Consider the following 9,721-nt stretch of genomic DNA (forward strand, 5'->3'; position numbering starts at 1 on the left):
ATACCGTGCCAGACGCTATACCAACTAAGCCACGGAACGAACCAACGGACCTCACGAATTTTTCTATGTGCTATCGTCGTGTCTTTGTACTTGGTGTTTCAACGACTTTTTAGTCGTAGCGCCATCTATGAGAAATCTATGACAGATTTATCACCCAGCTAGTACCTTTACAGCTACCAGTCCTGGCGAGAGATGTCTTGTATTAATAATCTTCTTGTGATTTGTATTAATAATTATAACAAACTAGTGGAGTAATTTCACAAAAAATAATTGAATATCAATTCAATAAAAAATTTAATTAACGTTATTACATTTGATTAAAACTGTATTTACAGATATGTAAGTATAGTTTTAAATAGCTTTTGCCCTCAATTTCGGGCACAATGGGTTATAACCATTTATAACCCGCCGCTTAAAACACGGGTGCTTGCCTATCTCTGTTTGTATCACATTACAGCAAATAAACAAACGGCCACAAATGAAGAAATGCAAAAGACTACGGTGTCAGTTACAAAGATAAGAAATGTCCACATCATTTCTTATCTTTGTAATTGACACCATTACTTTGCAAGACGGCGGCAATGGAGAGAAATCTAGAGTTGGACATGAAGCTGAGACAATTATCACAAGAACAGATATTTCAGCTTGCTCTTACAGAAAAAGAATTAAGGGAGAAAGTTGAACAACAATTAAAAAAAAAAACCAACTTCGTATCGTAAAAATTTTATATTTTGGAAGCAATAAAACTGTGTTATTCTATAGTAAAGAGAAGGCTATTTTGCCTCTTTAGTTTGAAAGATCCTGATGTACATATACGTCTTCAAATTAGTATAAAGAGCTGTGGTGATTTTTAAACATTATTTAGAAGGGCTGTTGCAGCGCCTCTGTCAGGGATGCGCCATTTTTTTCTTTGAATCGACTTTTCGGCTCGCTAGATCGTATACACTTGAAACTACGCGACAACGACAGCGCCACTGTCGTGACTAACCAAGGGACGAGTTGTATTTGTTTTCAACTGCAGTTACTCGAGTTGACGTGATTGTTGGCTCGCGTTGACTCCACCCGGTATCCGACAGAGCAATGCGAATCGCGAGTAGCGAGAGCATTGCGGCGTATGAACTCGAATCGAATAGCCGATGCGCTGTATGAATGAAGTATACGGCTCGGCGAGCTCGGCTTCATAAACAAATAGCTCGAGTTCATAAAAATTAGCTGGAGTCATTGACTTACAAATAAATGGACGACGGGTCTAATACAAAAACCACGAAAAAAATGTCCCAAGTCAACCTATTTAAACGTAGTGACATGTAAAGGAATATTGAAAAGCTAAAACGTTGAATTTAATTGTAATGTCATCGCAGTACTGTCTAATTTTCGCTGTCAGTCGAACAAACGAAGACTAAAGCGTGAATGACGCTCTGTATACGATTTTAACGCCCTATAGGTTCGGACACTTTTTAGCGCGGACCCGACGTCCATATAATTGTAAGTCAATGGCTGGAGTATAAAGAATTACATAACTCCATTAGTAATGGAGTTAAGAAACTCGACTCGCCCATCGCTAGTCACTTTTGCGGTCACAATTGTTGAAATAAAACTTACTGAAAAATCACTGCAGTGCTTTTAACTGCCTCCGTAGCCGAATTGTTACTAACTGCCACGCAGAGGTCCCAGGTTGGATTCGCGTGCCGGGAGAAATATTTGTATGGCCTACATTTATTTCTCTCGTGAGTTTGGGTGTAATTTGTTGTCTATATGTGTGTCCATGGCATCCGCGACACAGGGTTTCCCTAGTGCGGGGCTATGTTGAGTGTGTGCGTTATTATTGTTATAAGCGTATTGTTAAGTGGCACGCTTAAACCCACAGCTTGTGTTTCCAAATCACTTGTAAGGTATTTCGAGAAATAGGTTATATCCCTATGATAATAAAGTCCAATTAATAAATTAATAGCATCGTATTAATTTTGTAATTGATGTTCAATTTTCTCGCTTAATTCTTTTTCTGTGATTGCGAGCATGACCATCATCAATCAAGACTTGGATGTGAAGAAACAACAATGATTTAACCTCCTTTAAAATGGAGATGGTTCTCAATTCTATTGGTTTGTTTTGTGGGTATGTTACGCGTTTTTTCGACATTTCGCACTGCTATTACAATAGTGTAGTAACTCAAAATGTGTATTTTTTCAGAATTTATGAAAAACTAATTACTCATTTTCCGTGAAAGATTATTAAAATTTATATAACAATATATAATTTATATTTAACATTATCCTACACGGTTAAAGTTTATTACAGACAACTAAAGAATTTTCTACTCGCCAAATATACTGATATTTGCGTAGACTTACAAAAAGTTTTGTCTTATTTTGAGTTAAGTAGACATCTTTTAATTGTATCTTACAATATTCTAATGACGCTGTTATTCACGTGTAGAGAATAAAATTTTACGTTCAGCATTGGTATAATCTCGAATTTCACATATTTTGAGTTACTACACTATTGTAATAGCAATGCGTCAATAAAACCGTCGTTAGAATATTTTAAGAAACAATTAAAAGATATCTACTTAACTCAGAGTGGGACAAACTTTAAGTAAGCTAGTTCTGGAAAAGCCTTACTCAAAAACATGGAATTATTTCTTACCTCTTATTGTTAGATAGAGTGTGTTAGATTAATTCAATTTTATATTTAATGTTGTAATTATTCGTGATTGTATATTTTTTGAATTTTAATTGAATAATTTTTACTTTAACATTATCTTATTTTATTTTAATTTGTATTAACACTTTTGTATTAACATTAAAATTTTCCAAATTAGTATTTTGTTTTAAAATAACACGAAGGAAGTGCCTAAATTCGCACGGGGTCCATCCGAACCGCCGCGCCGCGCTTCCACCCCTCTCCGCTTTAGGCGTCATTCGCAAGAGCGCTTATAGCCGCGTTAAAACCCGACGTTGGTGTTTTTTTACCGTTCCCAATATTTGTGTTCATCTGAACGCTAAAAAATCATTGACAATCGTACTCACTGCGGTGTGCACGTAAATTATGAATTCAAAATTATTGGAATAACCATTGACTTACAAATAAATGGACGACGGGTCTAATACAAAAACCACGAAAAAAAATGTCCCAAGTCAACCTATTCGAAATTTAAATTGTAATGTCATCGCAGTATCGCGCTGTCCGTAGAACAAATGAAGACTAAAGCGGAGTTTGGCGCTCTGTATACGATATTAGCGCCTTACAAGTTCGGACACTTTTTAGCGCGGACCCGACGTCCATATAATTGTAAGTCAATGGTCAATAATCCATTTGTGTTGCGAGAAGGCAGAAAAGAAAAATAAAATCACAATGGGCACATCCCTTAAAAAATTTTTTTACAGTTTAAATGATTTTTTTTGATTATAAGCAATGTGAATAAATATTAATGAAATTAAATTAACGAAATAATGAATTAATGTGCTTTATGTACAAGTTTATTTTGATTTCATAATTAATTTCTACTTTAAAGATTAATTAAACTGTACTTTAAACATTGCACGCCCGTAGCGGGTAGACTGTGAGGACTGTAACTGTTTTCATAAGACCTTAATGTTCACCACATTCACACAATAAATGAATTCTACGAGTATTCTATTATTAAATGATCTAAGATGTTTAAAAGGACAGTGTCGCTTTATGAAGTTTTGAGGCTTTATCCCTATAAGTCTTTTATTATTTCCGAATGTTGATGAACACATTCGATGGATTATTGGCAATCGTGAGCCCCACGAGCACCCACGTAAACGACGTAAATGACGAGCCGTACAACTTTCATAAAAAAAATATAATTTTTTAATAAAAGAAAAGTTTCTGTCTTAAGTCTATCTTAATATTAGTTGCCAGGATGCATCAATGCTCCGGCGCAGAGCGCGTTATCGGACAGGAAATGCAGCCTCATGTCTGGACTCTATGGCGTCGAGGCGTTGATGCAGGCCAGGCTTAATAAGAACTAGCTAGAGTTTACATAACACGTGCGAACGCGACTCGGCACAGCCAAATAGTACTTTGATACATATTGATACGCACAGCCTGACTGACTGTAGCGCCGGCGTTTTTTTAACTCCCGTCAAAACAAAAACACGGAATTCCGTTTGCTCAATTCGGTTTAACGTCTAACGCTCAACGTCGAAAATCCAACAGTGCTCGACAAAAAAACGCCTCGTTTTAAAATCACGGAACACTATACTCACAAGTTTAAAATCGTCTCCGTGTGAATAAACACATGGATATCAATTTGTTTCATTTCAAAGTTTAAGTCTTGTATCTCATACATACGTAATTTGTGTTAGTCTTGCTTCGACTGTTGGATGTGGAGGTTGTGTCGCTTGGGCTTACACGCGGCTTATACGCAGCGCATAGAATACTTAAAATCCATTAGCGCCAGAAGCTAATGATATATTTACTTGCAGAAAGAATTTGAAGAAAATCCGGAGAATTTATCAAGAAATTATCAACAACAATTGAAAAGCCAGAAGAATTGAAAATATTACAAAGTCAAATCGATGAAATTTGAAAATTGGTTTCCACATTGCATCAAGAGACAATATTGTGTTACACAATCAAATGTTGATTCCGGAGGAACGGTCTACTACAACCAGTGTAACACCACCTAGGTGATGTTACACTGGTTGTAGTAGACTATTCCTCTGCACCTGCAACAACTGCAACTAACAACTCAGAACGGCCAGGGAGCGAAAATAAAGGTACTTATGTAAATTGAAGTGGGGGTGACAGAATAACATTACGTGTGATGCTTTATGCTGAGTTTAAAAATATTTTGACTAAGTTAGAACATTTGGACGTAACTGTAAAAACAAACAGGAATTTGGGCATGAGATTGATCAATTTATTACGGTTCGAAGGTATTAGGGCGCGTTCCCACTATGTCGTGACGACAGATTGTCGTGCAGTTTACAGTGTCGTGGCTTGTATATTTAAATGAAGTTGTTCACATACAGCACGACACGATTAACTGTCGTTCACGATTTTTTATCGTTACAACGACAAACTGTCGTCACAGTGGGAACAGCTAGAACGACAGTCGTCGGACGATAAAAAAACGTCACGATAAAAACGTGACGACAGATTGTCGCAGCTCCTATAGTCGTCACGTTTTATTTATCGCTGTCCGCACGTATTCTGCTCCTGCCCTCCCCTCTCGTAGTACGCGCCCTCTGCTCGCCTTGCAGTAGCGTTGGGTCGTAGCCAGAGATGGGCAAGGAGGCTGTCGTGAAACGATAAATTGTCGTCACGATCTAGTGGGAACAGCTAGTCACGACAGTCGTTCAACGATAATAAAACGTGACGACATAGTGGGAACGCGCCCTTATTGTGACAAAAAATTATAGATTTCCTTTGAATGGCGATTATTGTCATTAAGTAATTTCAGTGGTTTATACGAAACTCTCAAATTAATTGATAAAGGTTGTGTTAATGTCAATTACAATCGTTCCAAATGTGTTATTTTTAATAAATTTGTGCGAAAAGGTAATGTATATAAGGGCTGGGATAATGCATACAGATATGGATTGGATAATATTTTTAAATCAAAAGCAACTTGTCTAGATCGATATTTGTGATCTCTACGTTTATTACTAAATTTTGATATCTAATCTAATCATTTTCGAGCTGTAATGTTACTGTTTTTGAAAATAATTACAGTTTTTTATGGAAAGAAGTCGAGCAATGATTATATTTAGGATATATTTATTTCAAACTTAAGTTAATAGAATATGTATGACAATTTCGATAAATAATGTGACAATATAAATATAATATAATATAATATAGTATTAGAAAGCTTTTTAGATTTTACTAGACAATAAGTTGAAATATACAGATAAGGTACAATAAAAACTTAAATACTAGAAAGTAAACTAGGATCAAATTATATGGATAAAATTTTGTACATATGAGGGGCACTGGGACCCAACGGGCCAAGGATTTCGATTCCAAAGATTCCAAAAAATAGTCGGTAGTCGGAGCCGAGGTCCTGGTACATGTTTCGTTTTACTTTTTCTGCCAGCTCAGCTGCGGGGCCAGCCCTCTTGCTGGTGTGCTGGAGATGGCATGGGGCAAGTGTGTCGGCACACGTGGCGTCCCACACCAGTGCCCGGCCCGTACTCCAAGGGATGAGACTCATTCCGTCCGGGCCTTTGCCCACAGTTCTCGACATGCCGCTTTGCACGAGTATGAGTGGCTAAGGCCCGGCGGATGATGTTGAGGGCTGCATGCCGGGAGATACGGCCGGCGCTCATCTTGCAGGAATGACCGTGATGACCCAAAGCACTTACGTCTTTGCCGCAAGGACACGGATTTGAAAGTTTATAAATAGAAAATTTCTTCGAGGGCCGTACCCTGAGGCGTCGTGCCCAAAAAGGCTGGCAACATTTCCACTTTGAATAGCTAGACTTATTCTTTGGCGGAAATAACTGCCAGATTCATGGTCACCGGAGGCTTCTGCGATCCAACAATTCGTGCACTAGAAGTTTTGCCTGTGGCCGCCAGGGACACTGGGTTTCAACCGTAAAAGGTACAAAGCTGTAGCACTGAGCAAAGTTGGCGTATTTGAGTGTTTTGCGGTTCTCGGCCGCAATAATAATAAAAACTTCAATTAAGCATTGTAACTTTTCATTGAAATAAAAACCGTCCTCAAAAGTTTTGCTTATCAGCTTTGTTTTATTTCCGTGGGATCCCCTCATCAGATTCGGGCTTCTTTGTGACAATGGGACTGTTACGTACTTCTTTGGACATTTTATACTTTTTTCTGGTTGTCATGGTTGACTTACAATTATATGGACGTCGGGTCCGCGCTAAAAAGTGTCCGCACTTGTAAGGCGCTAAAATCGTATACAGAGCGCCAAACTCCGCTTTAGTCTTCATTTGTTCTACTGACAGCGCGATACTGCGATGACATTACAATTTAAATTTCGAATAGGTTGACTTGGGACATTTTTTTCGTGGCTTTTATATTAGACCCGTCGTCCATTTATTTGTAAGTCAATGATTACATGTATTGTGTGAAGTTAAAAGTCCACTTTCATTTGTGGATTTAAAAAAAAAATGTTATATCCAAAATGAACCCCGAACAGCATTAGTGACCATCTTAAGAGTATACCCTTTCAAACAAAAAAAGAACTTTCAAAATCGGTGCACAATTGACGGAGAAATTAGTGAATACAAGGACATGCCTATATTTGAGGATTTCCTTCGACTTTTATGGGATCCCCGCTTCAGATTTTGACTTGGTGATAATGGGACCATCACAAAAGTGCATTATAACAACACACACAGACACAAAACTCTTACAGTCAATACCACTAACATGACATCCTTGGGGTTGGGTGCCTGGAGTCCAATATTAGAAGCTCTGCTTGGCAGTCTCCCAGAATACATTACTCGAAGCATATATAATATGAATATTCTATTATAATGCTCTATTGTAATGTTCCTTTGTTTTGTATTGTGGATATAAGTAAAGATATTATTATATTTTTCCCCGAAATTCGATTAGCTTCTTAATACTAATCTTGAAATCATTGACTTGTAATTTGAAACTTCTATTGAACATACATAGTTCCACAAACATAAAAATTAGCAGTAATTATTTATTTATACAACTGTGTCGTCCGTATAGTACTGAAGGAGCTAATTGCTGTACATTGTTGTCAATATAGTGACGTGATTTATGGATGTATAATCATTTAGGCATTTGGTTTGCGAAATTTAAAAAAATGAAATCTAATACGATCGTCATTTGTGGGATCAGCAAACTTCTACCTCCGGCAAACTCGCGTCAAAGTTCAATGCAAAACAATCGAATGGACGATATATTAAGTAAACATTGTTATTTCCGTTTAATTAATTTTTTAACCAGCTACCCCTTGCCAATACTAGTTGTAAATATAAAAACTTATAGATGCAACTCGCATTTGATTATACTTTTTTTCAATAATGAATTGAGATTTGACCTTACTATTGTAATCTGTTAAAACGGCCATCATACCGTGCCGGTACTGTAGTAGGTATTTTTTCATTTGAAGTGAGAGATAGCAAACATTTCTAGTTCGAATAGTTTAAATTTTAGTTTAGTATCGGAAATTGATGCTGAATGAGATATGTAGTAAATTAATAAACAATAAAATCTTATATTTTTGTTTCTTTTCATCTACCATCACCTCCTCTAGCAGTAAGCATTAATAGGTATCAAAAGCTGAATTATTTTTTTTATAAACCACACGTATCTATACGTCAACGTCAAAGTAAATAATCTTAATTTCGTTGGTAAGCAAATTACATTTGAAACCGTCATACGAATTAAACTCTACAGCTCATTCGTAAGGCAGATTCCCCTGAAAAGAATGAGCAAGAAACTCTAGGGGTTGCTCTTTGTAAATATGCATTTGAATACATTTATCATTACAATATTTAATTTAAACATTACATCCAGAATCCCTGAAAGAACTAAACGGGATATTAGCACGGATTTTTGTCAGCCACGTACGCAGAAGTTGTAACAATTAACCTTTGGTGTAAAGTTTTTGTTTGACTGTAGTTTTAAGCTTCGTAAATGGCAACTTTTGAATAACAATCGGAATCTTATTATAGAAGCGTATACATTGCCCCTTTAACGAATTTGAGACTTGATGAAGACGACTGTCAACAACAGCTAGTTTATTTTCTTTCCTCGTTTTTTATAAAAAAAGAAATAGTATTTTTCTTAACATAAATAACATTTTTAAAATGTACTGTAAGAATGTTAAAAAATCTCTTTAAACTCTCTCATAGAAACTCTGGTGTCCAGATTGTAAATTGCACTTTACTAACTTTATAAAATCGGCCAGAGGTCAGATAGGTCATGACGGGTGAGCGTCCGAACAAAGCAGAAGTGGTCGCCTTTTAGCGAAGGCTTTGGCCGCAGCCCGTCGATCACGAAGAGGGTCCATGGTTCGAAGCGGTCGAGGGAGCGTGTGCAACCATAGCGCCTATGAATCCCATCAGCATATCCGAAGAGGATATAGCGGTAGCGGTCCGTAAGGCACCGAACTGGAAAAGTCCGGGACCGAACGGACTGCATCATTATTGGTTCAAGGGGTTCTGGTGTTACCACGCTACTCTCGCTCGTCAGTTCCAAAGTGCCCTTGAGAGTGGAACGCTCCCAAACTTCTTAACTACTGGGGTCACTCATTTAGCTCCAAAGAGCGATGCTACCGTGGATCCATCACAATATCGCCCCATAACTTGTCTTTGTACAATATACAAGACTTTAACATCTGTTTTGAGCTCCAAGAAAAGTCAGCACATTGTTGATAACAGTGTGATGTCTGAGGCTCAAAACGGATGTAGGGGCGGTAGCCGCGGTAGCAAGGACCTGCTCCTCATCGACGCGGTCGTTGGCCAACTTGTCAGACGCAACCGTCGGAATTTCTCCGCTGCCTGGATAGACTATAGGAAAGCGTTCGACTCGGTGCCCCGCTCATGGCTCTCGGACCCTCGAACTGTATAAAATTGATAGTGCAGATCGCCACTTCCTCGGGCAATGCATGGGGTGTTGGAGAACGATCCTGAGTCTGGACAGTCGGCGGATGACGGATGCGGATGACCGAATAGAAATAAGGCGAGGTATTTTCCAGGGCGATTGTCTGAGTCCACTGTGGTTTTGCCTGGCCCTGAACCC

This window comes from Hyposmocoma kahamanoa, unplaced genomic scaffold, assembly GCF_003589595.1.
Source record: "Hyposmocoma kahamanoa isolate Upper Pololo Valley unplaced genomic scaffold, ASM358959v1 84, whole genome shotgun sequence".
Taxonomy (NCBI): Eukaryota; Metazoa; Arthropoda; class Insecta; order Lepidoptera; family Cosmopterigidae; genus Hyposmocoma; species Hyposmocoma kahamanoa.